The sequence below is a fragment of the Haliotis rufescens genome, unplaced genomic scaffold, assembly GCF_023055435.1.
Source record: "Haliotis rufescens isolate VD_foot unplaced genomic scaffold, xgHalRufe1.0.p SCAF_1, whole genome shotgun sequence".
Lineage (NCBI taxonomy): Eukaryota > Metazoa > Mollusca > Gastropoda > Lepetellida > Haliotidae > Haliotis > Haliotis rufescens.
Window position 1 is genome coordinate 7,747,054 of NW_025963779.1, and position 23,616 is coordinate 7,770,669.

Genomic DNA, 23,616 nt, shown 5'->3' on the forward strand with positions numbered 1-23,616 from the left:
AATGAATCCTTATAAGACTCTGGTATTTGTCAATAGTTTGAAGGTCATCACACTGTGTCAAACACATTAGTTTTGGTTTATTATTCATAGAGCAGAATTTTAGTGTATGATGTTACGTACCTTCTGAACATGCTAGATGTGTTTATTTCAATACTATAGGAAATAGCACAGGTAAACAAAACCAGGAAAATTATGAAAGGTGTTTTTGTCAAATATTTTGTAAACAGCAGATGGCATGGAAACTGATAAGATTTCATGAAATCCATCAGATGATGATGAATCCGCCGAGAGATCCAAGGTTTGAGTGATGATGGCAGCCTGTAATGTGTTCCAAGGTAACTGATGACTAATTGACTCAGTCTTGAATACTCAATGAGATCCTTTGCCTTTACTCAGACAGAGAGAAGCCCAGGGTGGCAGCTGGGAAAAGAGATAGAACACAAAATAGTTTGGGGTTAAAACGACCGAGTTACAAATAATTAGCCACTGTTGTTGTGTGGAACATTTATGCTTGACATATTATCATAAAACACCTCTGTTGGGATGATGGATTGACTGGTTTGTAAGTACTTTACCACACAGTGTTTTCTGAAGTCCACCTATAAACTGATGTTTTCATTCAATTTAGTTTGGCATCTAACGATGATGTCTGCCAAAATAACAGATTGATGGGGTCATTGTTATTTATGGTTTGGGGGCTTTGTAGCCCAGAATACCCAATGGCTATAGAAGTTCCTTTGGTGGTAGCTGAGAAGAAAGTATTTGTGTGTTTACATACTTCTGTACCTACATGAATGTGTGTCAGGATTACTTTACATGCAGACTTGTTAAAATATTGATGTTATACACAATTAGGAAGGACAAATATTGATAATCTATAAAACATTATAATTTTACTGTACAAGATACTTAATATATTCATGTAATGAATAAGATTAATAGGGATGTTCATTTGTACTTTATCCTCTGTATGGCAACTCCTCAAAATGAATTGCAGCACTTTAAACAACCGGGCCATCTGTATTTACTTTGTGAGGACAGTAAGATCAGCAGGACATTTACATTGGAGGAAAGAAGAGAATTTTCAAGGAAATGTGGGGGCACTGGTGGCCCAGTCGTCTAAGGCACCGCTATTCGCTGTGCAGAGTTAATTGCGTCCCTTGTGCACACCAGAAACCTATGATTGTGGGTTCAAATCATGGTTCGCTCTGATTATGTTTTTAGGTTTGTCAGCACCATACACGTGCTGTGGGTTCACCGAAGTGGTAAACATCTGAGACCTGCATCACTTCGGGCTTTCCTCCAACATTAAAGTGACACACCGTGATATAACTGGAATACTGTTAAAAGCAGCGATAAACCAAACTCACTCGCTCACTCACTCACTCACTCACTCACTCACTCACTCACTCAAGGAAGCATGAGAAAATGATATGTTCATAACTCTTTCATCATGTGGATAAATAAAGGCAAAACATCAGAGACATTTATTCAAAAGACTTTCAAAAATGAATAAAAATTGTATGTAGTTCTCTTTTGAATATACTATACATTCAGCTATATATAACAGAGGTGAGGGTATCCTTTTTTCATTGATAATGGTATTTTTTCACAGATGGTATAATTTTTTACAAATATTTTGCCGTTTATGACAAATGAAATCTGTTTTGGCAGATAATCAAGACAATAAAAAATCCCTTGCATTTTATATTTACAAGAAGTATTGGGGTACATCATTCAATGTGTAGAGTTACATACCTTAGCAGTATCAGGATAGGCTGATGTTTTTTTTGAAGCTTTCTAAAGTCCAGCTTTGTTCTGATTATGATCCTTGGTTTGCTGGAGCCATGCTATTTGGGTTTCACTCACTTGTTAGTGTTTTTAACATGAATAACTTCTGACTTTCCTCCCACATAAAAGTTGATACACCATGATAAGACAGCAATATTATTGTGTGCCGTAAAATGCCACTCACACACTCCCTACAGATGTGTGCCTATGGCAAGAAGCCACATGACTGACCTCCAATTAACTGATGATGGTCTATCAGACTGGGAGGAACTGTCTCGTCGTTTATTATAGGTGGAAGATAAAGTAGTTTGGCCAGTCGAGGCTTGTAATAAAACAGAAATATTATGACAAGCTAGCAACTTCAAATCCTATAATTTTAGATAATTTACTGATAACGGAGACATCATAAGTAGCATCCATGTCAGTGCTAGAGAAAGGCATATCTTGTTAAGAGTAGGGTGCATTGCAGTAAGCATGATGCACTCAAATGGTTTTGTTTAAGTATAATGTATTGCCAAAGCCTACTGTTTCCTCATTATGTATATCATTCATACATATCTTTGTTGTAATCATCCTTGAAGCTAAGTTGAATCAATATGCTGGCATATATATATCTTCTAAGCAGAACAGGGGCACGGGTGGCCCAGTCGGCTAAAGCGTGGCGACATGCTGTGCAGAGTTGCATCCCTTGGGCATGCCAGAAACCTATGATTGTGGGTTCGAATCCCGGTTCGCCCTGATTATGTTTACACACACACACACACACACACACACACACACACACACACACACACACACACACACACACACACACACACACACACACTCTCTCTCTCTCTCTCTCTCTCTCTCTCTCTCTCTCTCTCTCTCTCTCTCTCTCTCTATCTCTCTCTAAGCAGAACAGAATTGATTTCTTTGGTTTAAAATGAAGATCATATATTTATATCATATTTGTTTTGACTCATTTCAAAGAAATTATTCTGATCTAAAAAAAACCTAGGAAGATAAGTTTTTGGCATTTATTTAATTCTTTTCAGTCTCAGCTGAATTGGTTAAATTAAAGACAGAAGACTTTGCTTGAACATATTTATAAATCAATGTTGCATAATAACAATTAACAAAGCTAGTATAGGACATATATTGTTTTACTTGTCAGACCTTGGAGCTCTTTCCTTGAAGGTTGTAACTTGAAACATGCTCTAAATCAGTGCTACATGATTTAACAAAGGCCCCCTGCATAGAATTTCACAAAGGGTATAAATTATTCAACATAATGTAGTGACACACTTGGGTGTTTTCTTATGCATTTTTGAATCTTCAGCCCCTCTGATTTTCACAGAAGGATTGATTTGTGATGCATTCAAAGAAGTGTCATTTTGCTTTGCAACTTTCAGTTTTTGCTCATGTGAATTGAGAGTTCAAGTGAGCTTGTGGCGTCCAACTGACAGTCATGAACTTTCATACTTTTTAGATGTAATCCTCTGAAGTTGAAGGGCAAACACATTTTGTATGTTAAAAAAATGGTATGGTGTTGTATAGGTTGTATGTGGAGAAGCAAGGTGTACACTGTTTGATGTATTTTATTTTTTACCGTTATGGCCCTTCGTCTGCACTTAACACCATTTGTCTAGTTATACTGCGTTTTGGCATCTCTGACACCTCTGGGATTAGGAGGGTGATGCTTGTTGTTAATGAAGTTTCATTTCACCAATGGTTCCTTTGAAGATTTCTCTCAGAAGACAAACAAATTTTCGTCATTCTGGTCAGCTTCAAAGCCTTGCGTCTCTATTTAGGTCCATTTATTTGTCACCATTATGACATTTTATTTCAGAAGCAGTAAGTATGTTGTATAGAATATTTTGAATTTTGACAGATCTTCAGGTTTGATCATGTAATCCCTCTACTGAACCAGTTGTTCATGTTTCAGTGTGGAGAATGTTGTACATACAGCAAGGATCTATAGCAAATACTGGTACTGATTTTGATTATCATAGTTTTCCCTTGAATGGATTTGATGTAATGTAATTATTCATGAAACATTCAGGTGAGCTCTATTTTCTATTCATTGCCTTCACCTAATGTCATCCCTGTTTTTCAGTCATCAATTCATATAATTTTCATCACTTTTTTTGTGTGCCTTTTATGCCCAATGGAATCTGTTTTGGCAGATAATCAAGACTGATTATTCTCTGGCGTTGACATTTGACTTTATCCATGTGGATTGGATGTGGAAGAACCTGCGCACTCAAAACTTCCTGTTAATTGTTCTGCTTCTCCTTGAAGTTAAAGAGGTGTTAAACAAACACGTAATCACAGAAGGCATGTAGTGCTTAGAAATCAGGGGAAAAGCTGGTTTCTGTGAACATGTTAAAACATTCACGTCTTTGTTGGAAGGGCATCTCTGAAGCACCTGACATTTGTTTTGATCTCCCACACTGGTCGTGTGTAAGAGAACGAGCGTCAGTTTCATTACGTGTATATATGATATTCAATATGACATGCTTTGTGGTCGTGTATATATGATATTAAATATGACATGCTTTGTGGTCGTTAAAGTGTACTATTTTAGCCAGATGTCTGGAGAAATTTTAGTTTGCATTGAAGGATGAGGGACATTGTTCTACAGTTAAAGCCCCACCCTGACTATAAATAGCCCGCAAGGTGGCGGTGTTTCAGTTTCCAACAATGACTGACAATGTAAACACAACCGAGTGTCGGGAGACGTTTTTTGAAAACCATACGGGAACCAGATCACCATTGACCGTCAAACTTCGTATCAACTTGAATGACAAACCTTGGATACAACAAATGGCTCCATATCAAGATATAAGTCAATAGATTTTCTGTAGTTTTATCATAAAAAATCGTATCGATCGTGTTTGGCGTCTGCATCAATCACAGTGGGCGGAGCTTATTTACGGTTGCGCTATAAATAGCAAAGTACATGGTCATGTGTACATGTGACACATTCAATGCATTTGTGGTCAAAGTGAATTGTGTTGCATATTTTTACGGCAGAACAGCAGCAGAACATCAGTTTCGGTTAATGTAACAGTAACGATATTTAAATACGAAATTGACGACGCGATTCTTTGAGTTCAATCCGAAAATTACAGATATTTGTTTAGTTTTGGTCATTTGCATTCAACAGTTAGATTTGTGCCACACAATAATCAGTTTATATTTATAAAACCTAAATTATTACACAGATTTTTCAACTAGTGTTTATGAAGGGGCCTAATTTGAAGCACTAGAAGTTGCGCCAATATTTCTCAGCTTGACTACAATAGATGAATATGTCACGTGTATCAACATAACAATGCACATAAGCAACTGGTAAATAAGTAACGAAATATACTTGATGTTTTGACCTACTGAAGGCGTATCCAGATAATATTGTACTTACGATAAACGAAAACTCCAATACACATATTCCAAGACAACTTTAATTATGAATTTCCTTTTCTTTCACTGAATTTTCACACACAAAACTGAGTTTGATCATTAGATCCACACTTGTCCCATGTATTTTTTGTTCGGGATATTTGGATACACTTCGCGCACAAGTTTTAAAATATAATCTGGGATCCCTTTCCCGTTTTGTCCACACCGATCCTTCATCTGCTGCAACGTTTATTTCCGTTTCTTCAAGTCCAAGTATCTACGATCTCTCCAAACATTTCGTTTATTTAGCTCAGTCCAGAGGCAATGTGTTCGAATCGACGAATTTCTGCAACATGGTGGCCGCACCATTCCCTAACTGCGATTGCCTGTGCCGTGTCACGCATGGTTGACAAAAGAAATGTGAACATACATATTCGGCTTCATCTGGTTCCACAATGAAATCTAGCTGTGACACTGATTCACTAATCCCAAGAATCGGCACTGAATTTATCAAAGTTTCTGTTGCACTTGCAAGGGCGGGAAGAGAGGCGCCATCTTGTCGATTCGAGTTGTGAATCGGAATGATGTCATCTTGAATTGGAACTTTCTCCACGATAAAGTCACCAATGTCATAATCGAAATTACCTAAGGCTCCCTGATTATCTCGAACAATTCTTCGTCAAATTAGGCTTCACATGAAAATGTTTTGTTGCACATATTGAAGACAAGCGAAATTGCAAAGTTCTTGACAGTTGTAAGTAGCAACTCGATGCGCTCATGGGGCGTGGTTGCTAGGAGATCGCGTGGTCAGAAAGGCGAAAATAAAAAGTTTTAGAAAGTAATAAAAGAAATGCCCAGAGCAATCCAAAAGTACCATGTACAGGATATTAAAAAAAAAAAATATTCACGAAAACAAATCTTTTCTAAAAATGCAAAATAATTTATTAATTTATCCCAAGGTCATAACCCTGATCACGTGGTGGGTATTTGGAAGGAATCTTTGCGATGAGGCCGTGTGTATTACATTGTTGAAATCAGCTGCCCAGGAATGTTGAGGCATTGACATTATGACAGATGTTCGTCATGGATGGAGAGAAAAATCTATCTGAGAGAAACGTTGTTGCTTTGAGCTTCGAGACAAAACATGTGTTAATGCCGAAGTAGCCAGCGACCTGAATGTAAGCTTGATGAAAGTAATGTTGAAACCCATTTTCACGCACATGACAGAATTAATGTAAACAAATATTTATCTGAACATCGTTTCGAAGTCTGTGAGGCTGTCCGTATTTGAATATTTTTATCTCCATTCCGACGTGAAATAATATAATGTCTTCGTGTCTCAATTTTGCTGCCGCTGTGGAAAATTGCGCACCGATCTAATAAAAGAAATACTACTAGATCTACAATTGCACCGTCATAAAAGAACCAGGTCAACTTTATCTTTGTTCCGTTGTTTGTTAAAATTTCGTTTCCGAAGAAAAGCGAATCGATCTACATCATAAATTAATTCATAGACTAGATTCTAGTACCAAGTGTTGAACCTTTTTTTTAAATGTCATCAAATAACTTACACAATTATTGAAAGACTTTTTTTGATAAGTCATATATTTTATTTCGTCCGCCCGGTCTCTGATTAGTTGAGGCTTGAGGGGAGAAACACATACAAAAAATATGGATGGCCTTATGCAAATGACACTTGGCATGCCAATCAACAGGGATCTGGGTCACTGGGACCCGCCAAGTTTCACAGATCGAGTTACTTCGGCATGAGGAGCTTCATCGGACAAGTGAGACTTTGCCAAAATACATTGCTACTGGGCAATGAAAAAACGACAAGAAACTACTTTGATCACTTGAAAATATTTTTGACCATTACCAGGGTTTTTTACACGACCATTGTCATCCAGATTCCAGATGAGGCAAGACGAACACAACGAAGAAAAATATTGTTGAAATCACCGATTACTGTATATATTGTGAGAAATGCAGATATACCATACACCACAGGATAGCGATTGGTGCCCCAACACATATTATGTTTCTTCATTTACACTGCTCATATGCATCACGACAAACGTATTTCGTTCTAGTCCAGAGATCTAGAACTATAATTTGTGTGTTGGATAAATCGTGGACATTCCACGGTATCATTTTATGAAGATGTGAAGACGGCATGGCAGGTAGGTTTTGAAACCAAAGACGTACGCGTTTGTTGAAAAGTCATGGAATCGTTTGGTAGATATTTATATTACCATTAAAACTTACGTCCTTGTTGTCAAACGACCCACGTGGGTGGGTGTTTACATGACGTCATTCGTTTACGTATTAACCAATGAAATGTATGTGTTATCATGACGTCATATTGACCTGTCAAATCACTTGTATAAGCTCCGCCCACTAGAGTGCGGTAGTTACTACCGCAGATGGGGCTTTAAGTGCAATTAATGACTTCCAGACAAATGTCAATACTTAGTGTTGTAAGTTGGCTATGTCTATGCATGGAGGAATAAAAGATCATTCTCTGCTGGATTTACTGTTCCACAATGATAATTGTTGTGAGGATATTTAATGGTGGTTCACATATACACTGCTGTGTCATTAAATGTTGTGGTCAGAATTTTGTAGCTCACTTTCCTGAGATATAGGGAGGAATAATTGATTGGTGGTTGCAAAATACTGATTATCTCATTGAGTGGCATGGTTAAGAATTGAATTGTTAGAATTGTAATAGCCACAAGTGAAAATATCGATCTTAAGCACACCACAAAACCTTGAGCCATTATTCTTGAGCCATTTCCTTGTGACCCTGCTCTTTTACTTGAGGTGATATATAATGCCGCCTTTCTTGAGATTGACAATATCAGATTATTGTCACTTGGCAAAGATTGGGGCTCTATCTCACTGACAGATTTAGCTGTCTCACTGCCAATTACACAATAAACATATTTATCAGTATCATCATTACAAATATTTTGAATGTTTTCTGAATCATTACATGCCTGAAAAAAGTTACAGACTGTAACCTAATTTCTTCCTGAATTTCATGTTCTGAGAATCAATACATTGTCTTTGCCTTATTGGTTTCCATCCTTATTAAACAACTATCTGTAATCTTCAGTAAACTTGACAGTTTCCATAAACTATTATCAAAAATGTTTTTAAAAGTGGAAAATTGGTCAATTGGGAAATAATGTCTCGTGGAAAAGGGAAAAAAACTTGACCTGAAAGTATCCTCTGGCGTTTTTGGATGCCAGGGTGATAAATATAAAGCAATCTTCCAGAATAAAGATTTTCCATACAACATTTATGTCCAACTTTGGAGATAAATGTGAATCTATTTTTGTGTGGTTTCCACACAGTTCAGACATTTTGACAGTGCTGTTTATATCACACAGGGTGGATAGGATCCTATGGACGTTTTTGATCATCTGTGTGTGTGTCTGCGTGCATGTGTAAGCAAAGATTATATCCTACCTAAATATTATCCCCGGGGAAGTTTTACTCCAGAGTATAGTATCCTACCTTAGTGTGGGAAATCTGGAATAGGTTATGTCCAAAAATTAAGGGTAATTCATCCCAGTGAAACATACATAAGTGGAAATAGGAAATGTATCCTGGGATAATTTACACAAACTTAAATCAGTGTATATTATCCAATGACAGACTTCAATACTAGCAATAAGTTATTTATAGGTTAATGGTTATCTAGTGTTATTTATGTTGATACTTGCATTTTCTTCATGTTTGGTTGGGGTGTGGGTTGAGAAATGAGGTGGAGGGGGAATGTGGGGGTAAATATATGTTGATAGAACGAAACACACTGGTATGGGTTCAAATTCACAAGGGAGAATCATCCTGACACTAGAGAATTTCATCCCCAGGATAAAAAATAGGGTAGGAAAATATATTCTTACACATGCATATTCACGTGCGTACACGTGGAGTAGTGTTATATGACAAACTAACTGAAAAAGAACTATTGGTAAATGCATACATTTCATATCTATGGATGTTCTTGTTGTCTTTGCAGTAGACAATTGACTTATTTTGTTATATGAGAGAGATAGCTACGCGATAAATCACAAAGACAAATGAAGAATGAAGTGTGGTTTATGTCATGATAAAACATTTTTCTATCATGACGTCATTTATGGAGATTCGAATGTATATGTGCTCGCAACTTGATGACATATATTTGACAACATTATTTTGGAGAGGGAAGTATCTAGTGAGTTGTTCCCCATAGATGTACCTGGGGTACGCAGATAAACAAAGTAGTTGAATGATCACATCCAAAAGTGGGAGAGATATGACAGTCAGTATTCGGAGAAAGGGTACAGATTGTGAGAATATGTGGGAAATACCAAAAGTAACCCACCCATTCATAAAATGGATTTGTCGACAATGCTGAGGTTGGAGTCTATTCGGGGAATCATCATTATTAAAATTAATGTAACTATTTTTTAAAGATGTGACCCTCATGGTTTATTCTCCCAGCAGTGTTTTATTGTACGATAAACAACTCCCACTAATTGTTTATTTCTTAATTAAAGCTCAATTCAACCAACATTTGATTAAAAACTGTGGATTGTAATGTGTGTACATAATCCTGCACATAAGTTTTGTTGGTGTTGTGTGATATTGGCCTGTTGTATGAATCAGTAGTGTAGGGGATGTAGACAGAATGTACAGAACAGCTGTGGGGTGTAGACAGAATGTACAGAACAGCTGTGGGATGTAGACTGTACAGAACAGCTGTAGGGTGTAGACTTTAAATCAGCTGTAGGGTGTAGACTTTAAATCAGCTGTAGGGTGTAGACTGTACAGAACAGCTGTGGGGTGTAGAGTTTACAGAACAGCTGTGGGGTGTAGACTTTTGATCAGCTGTGGGGTGTAGACTTAAGATCAGCTGTAGGGTGTAGACTGTACAGAACAGCTGTGGGGTGTAGACTGTACAGAACAGCTGTGGGGTGTAGACTTTCGATCAGTTGTGGGATGTAGACTTTAAATCAGCTGTAGGGTGTAGACTGTACAGAACAGCTGTGGGGTGTAGACTTTTGATCAGCTGTGGGGTGTAGACTACAGAACTGCTGTGGGGGGTGTAGGCGGTATTCTGTGTTAATGAGTTGTATGGGATGCATGATATGCATGTTTTGTCAAGATGGGATCCACAAAGATAGCATTAAGTAGGAAAGAATAAGGGTGTGGATGGATCTGTTGAGTCTGATATATGTGTTTGCTGTAGGTGGGGTCATTGAACAGGTAAGTAATCTATTTTACCAAGTGTATTGTCTCAAATAGATACAGAAAAAAACATATCATATATCGTATCGTCGCATGAAAACTCACGATGCACTTGGAAGATCTGGGTTAGAATAGGTCTTCTGCAACCCATGTTTGCCGTAAGAGGCGACTTTGCTTGTAAAAGGCGACTAACGGGATCGGGTGTTCGGGCTTGCTGACATGGTTAACTCTTTCATCACTGGCTGCCCCAGAGTTATGTCCCTTGAGACCCTGCAGTCCCTGACACTGACAAGGCCTGTACACTGGCCTCCCTGGCAGTATTATTGGAAAATCACACTATCATTTTTGATGCACTTTTTCTACCAGAAACTTGCTTTTAATATACATTTATCATATACCATTGTAAAGAGGATTAAGTATACTTTAATATTCTTTATTGTTATTGTCTCTAACCTTTGTTATTTTCTAATTACAGGTGTTTACAAGTGAAATAAAACTTGAAAACACTGAAAAAATGAAAACAGACAATGAATTTTGGCTCAAATTGTATTAAAAATCACAAAAATAAATCACAGATACAAGGTAAACATAACACAGTGGTCTTGTCATCTTGGACGGCACAGGTAATCCCAGGTGTTACAGGTAAATTCTCTTCATGCACATCTGTAAACAAATAAACAAGTTTACAACTCTTGGTACTGACTTTGTTTTCTATACTGATGTCACATATTACTTATGATACACTTACAGCCTCTTAGGTAAACTCGTTAACACAGGTAAACTTGTTAACGCAGGTAAACTCGTTAACACAGGTAAAAACACAAATATTTGATTTATTTTGTTCTTTTTCAGGATTTGAAACAAAAATTAAGTTTTTAAGTTTTTAAATAGTAATTTATCACATTACCTGAACATTGAACCACAGCTACTATAAGAATGACATCACAGAGAAGATATCACAGATTGATCTGAAAGGAGGGAAAAATTGTAAAAGGACGGAAAGATCGTAAATTCAAGTTCTGCAAATATACAAGTTGTGATAACATATTTACAATACACTGTTATTTACAACTGCATAATAAATTAGATGAGTACATTATTACATCAATTAATAAATAAATAATCATTACAGTTACTAAAATTTAAATTATGATGTAAAAAACAAGAAAACATACATGAATATGGAAATAAATTTTATTCAAATTGAGCGAAATATAAGGACATATGACAAACCGGCAAACTACAATTCGGATTGCGATCAGAAACTTAAATTTAAAAAAAAAAGAAACAGATATGTCATGCCATTCACCTTTGTTGTTGTTGTGATCGCTCGTTCACCTGTAGGCTGCATTCTCATTCGTCGCACTGATAATCTGTTCAAACACAGAATTATTGTAAAACAGTTGGAAAAAATCAATAGCACGATATTTCACTCACCGTGTCAATATATATTCTTGAGTCCGGTCGCCTCTTCAAAATCCCTCATGTCTCCACCGTTGTGGTCCCTCTGCCACTCCCATTCTTGAAAGTTGGCGGGGGGGGGGGGGGGGGGGGGGGGACACCTCGTCGAAACCGTCAAAATCTTCACCAAAATCTTCACGAAATTCCCTCTCCCCTTCACGTAAATTATTCAAATCAAACACATTATTATTCCCGATAGAGTCGTTGTTAGTCATCTGATCGCTATCCGAATCGTAGTTGGCCGCCATTACGCTAGATTTACGATTCAAGCGAGAAAAATACCTGTCGCGAAAACAGGTGACATTCGCGATTTTCGCGCCAAAAAGACTGGGAAATTCCATCGAATGACGTGTCAATCACGTGTAAATCTCGTTTCCATATTTAGAACGAGATTACACACGAGAAAGGAAGTTGAAAGAGCGATTTTGTAAACACGGTCGCGCCGCCCGATTTATCGGGCAGCCGTGTGTGGGGCTTGGACAATAGCCGCCCGATTTTTCGGGCAGCCGGGTCCTGGGACACGGTTTATGCTGCCCGATAAATCGGGCAGTCGGGGCGAAAGGGTTAATGCATGTCATCATATCCCAATTATGTAGATTGATGCTCATGATGTCGATCATTTGATTGTCTTGTCCAGCCTCGATTATTTACAAACTGCTGTCATATAGCTGGAATATTGCTGAGAGTGGCGTTAAACAACAAACAAACAAACAAACAAACTGGTGCACCGATGTATCGTTTCACCCCTAGTAAGAAGCACTTGTTTTCCTGTGTCAATCATACTGGTCATTAATAAACAAATAAGCTGATCGCTTCCGTGTTTCAGCCAACATAACCCACTGCAGTGGTCTCAGATTGTGTTTCGATAGTGATCAAACCTACTTTACAGAGATAAGGCTTGTAGGAGTGATTTCATATTGTTAATTAATCTCAACAACACAAGGTAGAGCCCTGGATGAAGCGATGAGATTGATAGTCACTGAGTGGAACAGGCTGCTTCTCTGGATGGAATTAATAGGTCACTTGTCCCAGTCTAGTGTCTCAATGAAGTAAAGCAATACCACCTGAACACTAAAATTGATATGTTTGCTTTTTAAGAGATACTGATGTCTTTCTGAACAATCTGAACATCCTCTTTAATTAGACTTTTTATAACAATGGTGACCTGACAAAAAGTAAGTTAAGAATTCAGAGTAGAGTACATGTTTATGTAAGTTATTTTGGTATTTATGAAAGATCAGGTTAGAATGATCAACATTTTGGGAGAAATCATTGATTGCTTTTTCCCCAGCTGATGCTGATGCGTCTACAGTGTGTTAAGGAAATCTAAAACAAAGGAATGATTCAAAATATTACTGGTCAAGCTGAATTTATCTTTGGAAATATGAATGAATCCTTACATGATGCATAAATATAGACATGCATGTAGACAGTTTAAAAATTGCTGAAATGAATTAGGCTGAATAAAGCATTAGTTGATAACATTCTATGATATTGTAGGGTTAGTTGGGATTTTGTAGCTTGCAGGCAGCATGGTAGGTGGTCTGGGATTGGTGATCTCCTGTCAAGTATGCCAGATCTGTGTTGTGTTTGCATAAGGACTTAACAGTGTAATTATTAGTTTAAGGAGTTCAGCTGTCACTGACCAATTTAAGTGTTTTGAAACTTTGTAAACATGACCGATTTTGTCACATATTGTAATTACTTTCTACTGTAATTATTTTTGGATACAATCAACAAAATATGTTAGAATTAAGTGATATTGATTGTTTTATAAGAACTCAAACAAGGCAAAACAACTTGTTTATGTACACCTTATGTACAACATAGTATATCATATTTTGTACTAAACTACCTTTTAATACTATCTAGTTCAAGTCTTATACCTATATACTTTTTCACTCAATTTTTGTATCTCTAAGAACATACACTTCTTGCAAAACTTTTGTCACCTAAGTTCAACTATGCTAAACCTATGGGTTCACTTTTCTGTGTTTTGTAGACGGTAATTGTTCTAATGACGATGATTGTGTCATGAGTTCAGTAAAAAAGTGTGCGGGGCATTGCTGGACCAAGCAAGAGAGAAATCACCAACTGGACCCTCTCACAGATGCTGACAGGTCAGAACTGGGATTTCTGGACCTGTGTGACCTATGTCATATTTACAGAATCGGAACTATTGTCCTTGGACTGGTTTGTAGTACAGGGCCATGATTTAGTTCCCAGAATAAGTTAGCATCATTGGCTGGGTCGGGGTTTACACATCCTGTTTTCCAGTCAGGTTAGCTGTGGCATTGCACCTAAATTGTTGCAAGCGTGCACTGTATTTGGATAAACAGGACATTCCTCCGTCCCCTCTCTTCTTCCTCCCCCATCTCTTTCTTTCTTTCCTCTCCTCCTCTCCTCTCCCCCTCCCCCTTTTCTCTCTAGGAGTATGTTGTGCTGATCAGCAATACACTGGGGGTCACAGAAGGATCCCCCAGTTTCAAACTGTTCTAAATCCAGATTCTGGTGCGCACAATTTAAGGTCACAAGCTCCAGCTAAGCTCCCCTGTAGAGCCTGTAGACCCTATGGGGAATGTAGAGGTCTCATGCTCCTTGGGGCTTTGAAGTCTTAAAGCCTGAACTCTTGTTACCATTTCATATAAAGATAAGACCTTTCCAGTTTTGGAAGTCTTTGTCATTGGAAATGCCCCCAAGAAGACTCTGCTTGAACTGATACAGACAGCTAGTTGGAAGCTTGCCTTTTTCTCTCAGCACTAGGTATGGCTGAGGACGGAGGTGAGCTTCATTCCTTAGCTTTCAAGGGGATTTATTGGCAAGACGAGTGTGTATTCAGAGCAGAGATGCAGAGAGCCTCAGAGGTCATGACAATGATAGTGCCCCTATCACGCTCTGAAAGATGAGTAAGTTGAGTCCTTGCAATACCTAAAGTTGACTTCGAGATGATTCAGTGCAGGCTTTTTATTTCCTTCACTTATGATGATGGACAAGTGAGACTGCATCTGTTTCCTTTGAGGACCCATACATGACAGATCCACTGATGCCCCAAAACTTTTCTGTCACAAGCTGTTTCCTGCCTGATTTTGGTAGACACCAACCTCAAGGTAGCATTTTGGCACTATCAGACAGGTTTTCCCAGTTTCTGCATTCAGGATTGTGTTTCAGAGAGTGAAATAACTTATCCTCCACTTATTGTGATGATTTTGATGATGATTCACTTAGCATTGACTCTGCTAGAACCCATCTTTTGGTTTGTTCAATGCTTGCTGGTATAAGAAGAAATTGTAGTGATATGAATCAGGAAATCTAATGTTTGTTTGTTTATCTGATGCCGCAATCAGCAATATTCCAGCCATATGATGGTGGCCTGTAAATAATTGCACCTGGACCAGACAAACCAGTGATTGATATTATGAGCAACTTACCATGTCACTGGTGTATGATGACATAATCAACCAGACGATCGAGTCTGACCACCAAACGATATAGTTGCCTTGTTCGACTAGGATATAGGATAATTAATGGACTGAAGTGAACTATATTCACACTGAGGTGGCAAGCAGCAACATTAGTATAGCGACATAAAGTATTGATTATAGAGAAAAGTATGTGCATATGAACATTATTACAATGTCATAAACATCTTTATCAAGCAGTTGGAGCAGATGAAATTTTACAAAACTTGAAATATGAATGAAATATTCTTTCCAGGTTTGAACTTTTTCATGATCATTTTACACAACATTGATGACTTTTTAATGTTCCTAATCTTGAGTATTTAAAAATTGAGTATTCATTTTAAACATGTTAGGCTAATTATAATATTATGATTCTGTAGTTTCCTCTTTTTTTATGTGATGGATAGCTTAACAAAAAGTAAGATCATCTATGTCACGTAATTGGCAGAGTGGATGTTTTCTGTCAGTTAATGGTATTGCAACATCCAAGATGGCTGCACCGAGGTTCCAGAAAATGTTTCCATTTGCCATTTTCCCTCTATATAACAAAAAGGGAATGACTACAGAATTCATAATCTTTGTTTTTTTTAATTGAGATGTCATTTCCATACTACTGAGACTTGGGCTTTTGGAAATACAGTCCATCACTGATATATTTTGATTTGTGTACTCTAGCTGCCCGTTGTAAAAAAAAGATTTTGTCGCAGCAGCATCATTACAACATTCATCCCTGCAGTATTTATGACCTTGAACTTTGCATTGCAAAGGAGAATAGCCTCTCATGGATTGTAGATGGTCGTTAAAAGTTTGATTGTCGTTATTGTCTACCGATGGAGTCCTGTGTTTTGAATCTTTGGTGTTCCATAATTTACAACACTTTCATTTTCATTTTTTTTGACCATATGTAGGCTTGTGTGAAATGGTATACAGATGGTGTCTTATTGGCATTCATTTTGTAAGATATGCACATGAATGCAAATATTTCAGTATGTTGTTCAGTTTTGAATAAAGTAGAAATTTTATGACAAATAGGCTAGGATTGATAAAAGCAATTGGGCATGATTTCCTTTTGTTATCCCCCCGGCATATAATGTGGGGGGATATAGCGATCAGCCTGTCTGTCTGTCTGATTTTTATTTTTTAAAATCTTTATGGAAAGAAGTTGGACAAGGACACGATTGCCAGTTTCACGGATAATTTTGTGCGACTTGTTTTTTGTTTCTGGAGCGTAACTCAAAAACCGTTCTATATTTTTCAACAAAAATTGGCAGATATATCAAACAGATCCTGATGTGTAGCCTTTTGTTATTTGCAGATTTTTGGCATTTTTATTTTTCTTGATTTCCATGGACACAGTAGGACAATTTCCGAAACCCCAATTCCATGGTATTGTTTTGATAGCACAATAACTACTCTTGTATACAGACAGACAGATTAGAGAGAAATACTCTCATCAAGTTGGACTTAATGTGGCAGTCAGATGATTTGTGCTTTCGAATATGTGAGGGCCGGGGGGGATTGTCATCTTCTGATGACTCTCGTTAAATGAAGCATTTCAACTAAAATTCAGTAAATGTTTGATTTGTATAGAATAACTGTATGAGAGTAATCCTTACAACAATATTGGATGATTAAGTTGGAGTGCCATGTACTATAATATAGGTTTTGTATTATTGACAGAACAAGGTCAAATACCTGTATGGTAAAGCCCTGTGATAGAGGTTCGCCTCTTCTGAAGTCTGTATAATCTGCATGATAACATGCGGAATGTATTGCAGGTTGAAATCAGATATGGGACTCCTTCAGTGAAGGACAATCATGGAGTATCAAGAGGGTGTATGACCTTAAGAGTGATTATTTGTAATGCTGTTTACAATCCATTGTTTACACAGCCAATATCTCATTTCACTTTGAAGTAATGATTGGGCAGAAAGATGGCCTTCAAGAGGAGCACATCCTACTTGTCTACCCTAGGGCGCCATGAACTGTTGAAATCATTCTTGCTATTAAGAAGTCATGCCCTTGCCAAACTCAACAGGTGAATATATCATGGTTCAAGCCTTATTCTGTCAACAAACACTTAAGGAGAAAACTGAGTTAAGTCCCTTACCTGTTGTGACTGAAAGTATGGCAAGGTGGATAGCAGCTCATGGGGTGAATATATATTGTAGTGTTGGCTGTATTTATTGTTTTACAAAACTTTTGTGAGTGTTTTTATAGTTATCTCCTTGTATTTCTTGTAAGATATATTTTATGGGAGTATTCTGATATTTTGAGTGAAATGGTGAGTGGGGTTTCAGGTAGCTTTTTTTGTAATATTACTGAAATATCATGGCATGGGAACACAAAAATAGACTTTCCAAATTGTGCTTGTGTAGGATGCATGTAAGGGAAACAGATCACTGTGTTGTACGTCTTTGAAGTATGATGGACCTCCCCATGCAGGATCTAGGTCAGAACACACTGCTTCTCATTAGCCATGGAACTCTGGGGCACGACAGTTACCCAGTAGATGTACCATGCTTGCCTTAGAACCATGGAAATTCCATGTTGTCAGAAGTGCTGTTTTTGTGGGGATTGGTTGGTTCAAGTGTGAGTCCCGATTGTGTGACATTACAAAATGATGATATTCATTGGTTTGATTGGTCAAAATAATACAGCTGTGATATTTGCAGCAGACACTCAGTGTCATTAACTTGATGGATCTCTTTGAAATATGAAGCTCCAGTATTTGAGGTAGACTAAAATCTAGTCTCTGAAATGGACATATTTTACAGAAAAAAACAATTATTAGATTATTGTTATAATTGATCATCCATTGGGGACAAATCGAGGAACAGTTCTTTAAGTAATATGAATATGAATGCCTAATGAAGACAGAGTTGACTTGTGGATGTCAACATCTTTATTCTTTCAATTAGCATTGTAATTGAACAGATGAAGAAGTTGAAATCCATGTCAACTCTGGCTCCACTGACACAATAGATCCTAAAATGTCATGACATTGGAGGTTAGATCACAAGACTGTATTGAAGATCATATGAGAGAAAGAGAGAGAGAGAGATGTGATCACTTTTGTCAAAGATTTCAAAATAGTGTTTGAAGATAAATATGTTAAGGAGGTTACTTAAACGGAGGAAGTTGTGCATTGCTCAGATAGTTTGTTCACCTGCCTCCCTCAGCTGCCACAGGTGGGGTCAGACAGACCTTGCAGGGGAGGGGAGGTAATATCCAACTCGACTCACAATTTTGTATGACTTCCAGTTGCATCTTTCCTCATTAGGTGGCAGGGTTGTGAGAAACAACTTGTCCTGGCATAAGTTTCATATAGGTATTGTTTAACATATGAATTGCAATAATAAATCAATAATAGGCATATAATTAAAGTTTTAATTTTAAATCTGTATGGGATTAATGAAACAGGAAGTGTTAATGAGGCCTTGATAGAGCTTTGGGTTCCAATTATGTTGCCAAACTAATTTTAGAGATAAGGATAAATGTTGAAATGTTGAAATGTTGTGCAATTTTTATTTGAACTCACATAGATAGACACTGTGATACTTAAAATATAGCGGTATTGACCAGTGGATGAAATGAAATGGAGGTTGTGTTAAGATTTTGATCAGTTAGTACTAAGTAATATTTGGAAAAAGGAGAGAGAAGAAAAGAAATCTATTGACAACACTTGGTGGATCATAGGTAGAGGGAATATTGAAGAGGAACTGTTTCACTATACTTTGGTATTCACGCTGTTAATAAGTAGTAAAATGATCAGCCAATGAGAAGTTCTAAGACCACCCAGTGTACAAAGAAAGGGAAGTAATATGAAATATATAAAAATAGCAGAAGTTGAAGTAACCATTTTAATTTTATCAATTTAAGCAGACCATATATGAAAATATTTGCTGTCAAAGCAGTACATTGGGTGCTTCCTGTGACAACTATGTTACAGCCTAGGAATAACTCGATCCTCAATCACATACACCAGTAAATATGACGAGATATCCATCATCTACACTTCTGTGCACTATTCATACGTAATTGACATGTTGATTGGTTAAGCATTTATGGATGGTGTACTGTCTGTCAGTATTAAATGTCCACATACTGAAGGCCATGTACTGAAGCTATGCTATCTGAAATGATTGATTAGGGCAGTAAATTCAACTGTACTGAAAGAAATATTTAGAATATTTTCCACACTGATTATACTCCAGATGACCTGAAAGGAATCACTCAAGGCTGACTTGAACCTGTGGTTTCGAATTTACAAAATAACATTTTTGTAATTTGTCATTTTAAGGTTGTTTTCAAGATTGAAAAGTTTTCCCCCTAAAGGTTAAGACTTTGTTATGGCTCATGCTTTAAGACTTGTGGCCTCTGAAGTACAGAGCCGTATTCAATATCTAACATTTCTTGCATGCTGGGAAGACTTCCTGCCATGAATACATGGTTTAGCGGAAGATATGTGTAAGATATTTATCTGATTGGCAGCACACAATTTTGACACATATCGATAAGTTTATAAGATGCACTTAGCCAACTGGTAGTCTGAGGCCCCATGTGCACATTGATGTGTATACTCGGATGAGACGAGACTTGATAGATGCCAGACCTGTTTGGGTGACCTTTTGGTATTCTTTTGCAATACACACCTACCCCTGGTGTTGGGAATCTGGCTCAAAGTTTTCTGTATATCCTACCATTGGCATTTGATACTTGTATACCATCCATACAGATCCTTTTCATTATTACATAGCAGCATGAGTTAGCACATTCCAAGCATTTCCCCCTTATTGTGACTCCCTGTACATTTTTATACAAGCTTGAATATCAAGAAAAAAATAAAAGTGGAAGGAAGTTAGTATTAGATGATGTTTAAGTTTGTCGTAATTGGGTGTCTTATAAAGAAACTTGGCACAAGAAGGGGAACATATTACAAAGTTTGTGTTTGATTTAGAGAATATAGAAAGGTTAGTTCTGATTTTGATTTCCTTTCTTGAAGGAAAACAGATTGGCAAAGAGAGACTAATTTGATCAGGAAACCCTGGTGGAAGCTGAAGTCAGTGTGGAACTGTTCTTAAAGAGGCATCCCGAGCCACAACTGTTGGGTGTTCCTGTGAATGCACCGATGTAAGTAACACATTTGTTTTCTACTTGTGTTTATATTTCTCTATGGATAGCAGCCATGTTAGATGTTATATGTCAACAGGATAAAATGTCAGTCTAAGGTTAGCTTCCACTTTTATTCTCATCTGTCGTGTGGAATGCTGGAAAATGCTTGCCCTGTGTCAAGAATCTACCACCACTTGTTACCCCAAAAAATCATTTGGCCTTATTAATGGGAGCCTTTGACTCTGAAATCTATGAAAATGTGATGCTTTATAATTCTATTATTCCTAGTCCTAAAATGTTATGTATTATCAATGAGGAATTCATAGCGTGTCTCATAGACCGTAACATGGTGCTAGTTTTTAATCAGTCTAATTAAATGATAATATTTGTGGTGAAAATGGAAGAATGCTGTGGATATTCACAAGTTTTGAGAAGATTGTATATTTATGTAATTAACACTTGCCCATTGCTATTTTAGGTTGAAATGCACAGATAACAAAACAGTTTTAATCCTAATTCAAACCTGCAAGTGTTCCTGAGTTGTATATATTTTTTACAAATAGGGTAACTGTATAATTCCACTGATCAAGTTTGTGTAATTGAATGAGTTTCACACCTTCAAGTCGTACACTACAAACATACAGAAATGAATATGATGTTATAATCTAATAACCTCAGCTTGGGCTAAATAATTAAGAAGACATTTTGTAATTACCGTAGAGACGTGCCTCTGGTCAACATCTCCTGCTGATATCGGACCAAGGTAATTAGTTACAAAGTGTGAAATATTCCATCTTTGAAATAGTGCTATTCTCACCAGTTATAATTATGAATATTTGAAAAGCATTGCTCCAGGAACAGGTGCAGAATTTGATTAATTTAATATAAGAGTTGACGGCAAATGCAGCTTTAGATTTTTCTGCCTGACAAATCGCCAGTGTCATTCTGATATGATATTAACGCTGTAGGCTGAATTACAAATGGCATTCATGCCTTATGGTTGTGAGATTTATTTCACTAATAAAGAGGTGAGAAAGATGTGTCAGATTCTCAAATGGAGTCCATACCTTTGCTAATACAGAGAAAATGGAAAGCTTAACTTCACTATGTTGCCATTTCTTCATTCAAATGTCATTGGTTTTGATGCTTTTAAGTTTGAATATGAAATCTTTTCTGTGTTAAGTTTTGACTAATTATGCCCTTCTTTGGGGCTGTTTTGCTTTGAAACTTAGATCTTTGTAGTGCTGTGACACGTAGAGGAAGCCTTTTGTGAATGATGAGTTCAGGTTGATTTGGGGGGATGGGGGCGGAGAAAGGCATATAATATCTTGATCATTCTCTCATATTTCACTTGTGAAATAGATGCAACGTTTGTGCTTTCATTTTGACTTTAAAAATGTGCCAAATAAATATAGAAATATGTATTTTTATGGTATCATCTGCATCATGATGAAAAGCAACATTAAAGGAAATGGTCACTGATAGAGATGTCAATCTTTCAAATATTGATGGAATTATTTCCGAATTTATCTCTCTAATTTTGTATTCATTATCATGTTATCAGTAGTAACAGGAAATAATCGGAGCTAATTAAAATACCTCACTCAGGCATGAGAATGATTTGACACATTCTACAATGTTTTTACTATTGTAGGCCAGGAAATCTTGCCCCAGCCATTGATGCCAAGGTTAACAATATTGACAGAACAACGAGCAGTCAGTTACTTCAGGAATAGGTTGTCCTGATTTACTCTCATGATCTTATTTACCTCACGTCATTGACAGATGAATGGTTTTGAAAGTGTAATTGTGTATATTAAAGAATGAATCTGAAACTTAATGCATTGATTTCAACGTATATTTGTGTCTGAACTTCATACCATTCACTTGTGTCTCATGTCAGTGTCCAAAATAACTGCCTGCCTGCCTGCCTGTGTCTGGAAACTTTTCTGTCGGGCTGCATGAAATTTTCCTCCACCTGCCCGACTGTCTGGCAGATAATTTTAAGACTACTTACATATTCAGTTTTGTTATGACTTCTCAAATAATTGTTTACATTATTTCAACTGAATCAAGATTTGATTTGTCTCTTATTTTTTGTGGTTTTTCAAAATTCATAATGTCTGAATGCAGGCAGGTATCTCTGAAGGTGATCAGGCAACATTTATGGGTCACGTGCCTGACCGTTTAGTTGGGCGTTTAAATTATTTCCAATTCATGTCGAAGTGTGATTTGTGTGTGTAGCATTTCATGTCAGTCTGTAAGAGTGACACAATGGGCAGAGGACTAAACAGGGAATCTGTTCCTCCAAGGCCAAACAGATAATGTCTTTGCAATGGTTAGGTTCATAAACCTGAAAAATGGACATTGACATGTTTGATAATGGTAGGCCGGGACTGTTCAGACGTGTTTTGTTTACTAAAGTGTTATTGCATGATAAATATTAAGCAAGTTAACTGAGATTTATAACTTTCATGTAGATTTACAAAGAGTTGATTTAGTCATGTAACCATTTTTACATAGCAAATATTATGAACATGTTTCAGATTGAATTTCAAGTGATTTATGTTTGATGCATTTCATTTTATACGGACACATTCAATACTGTATTGAGACTGGACTGGACTAGACTAGACTAGATGGGACTAGACTAACACAACTATAAAATATATTTCTTTTGTGCTGCTCTAGCATTTATCTATTGCTACATTAAACTTTGGGAGCATTGTTAAACTTACCCCTGATTTAGTACCTGTCTGGAAATGTCCAGACTTGGCAGAATATGAAACAACAATGTGGGCCTCCAAAGTCATGAGATGTTTGATTTGACATCGATGAAACTGGATGTATCTTTTAAACTGTGGTGGTGAAGTACAACTTTAGAGCTGAAATCTGGTGTTGAAAAATAGGCTCATAATATGATCCAAGCAAATAAAATCATCAATGAACCTTCCATGTGTAAATAATGTAAGAAAATGGTATATCAATATGAATGTTTGGTGTTTTTACTGATGTTCAATCTACATACACATATTCGCATGTTTATCCCCTTTGTCTGCCCCTGGTGATTCAATACTGATATTGATCCTGGAGTTTCTTTATGCCATGTTTTCTGTTTGTAAGTAGGTTTTTAGCTCACCTAGCTGGGTGTGAGCTCAAG

General features: G+C 37.0%; 1 protein-coding gene and 1 long non-coding RNA gene across 5 annotated transcripts in view; one reads left to right on the forward strand and one right to left on the reverse strand.

Annotated features, from left to right (window-relative positions):
• The window catches only part of LOC124136675 (zwei Ig domain protein zig-8-like), a 229,326-nt gene that overhangs the window by 39,214 nt on the left and 166,496 nt on the right, over positions 1 to 23,616 (forward strand). For all 4 annotated transcript variants that reach the window (XM_046502654.2, XM_046502655.2, XM_046502657.2 and 1 more), the window contains exon 2: positions 20,347 to 20,474. The gene's annotated coding sequence lies outside the window, so the exon portion shown is untranslated. The remainder of the gene's footprint in view (positions 1 to 20,346; positions 20,475 to 23,616) is intronic.
• On the reverse strand, positions 11,032 to 12,446 carry LOC125383331. The gene is made up of 3 exons (XR_007222737.1): positions 11,729 to 12,446; positions 11,327 to 11,387; positions 11,032 to 11,082 (listed from the first exon to the last, which is right to left on the reverse strand). It is a non-coding gene; the product is annotated as an uncharacterized LOC125383331 (long non-coding RNA).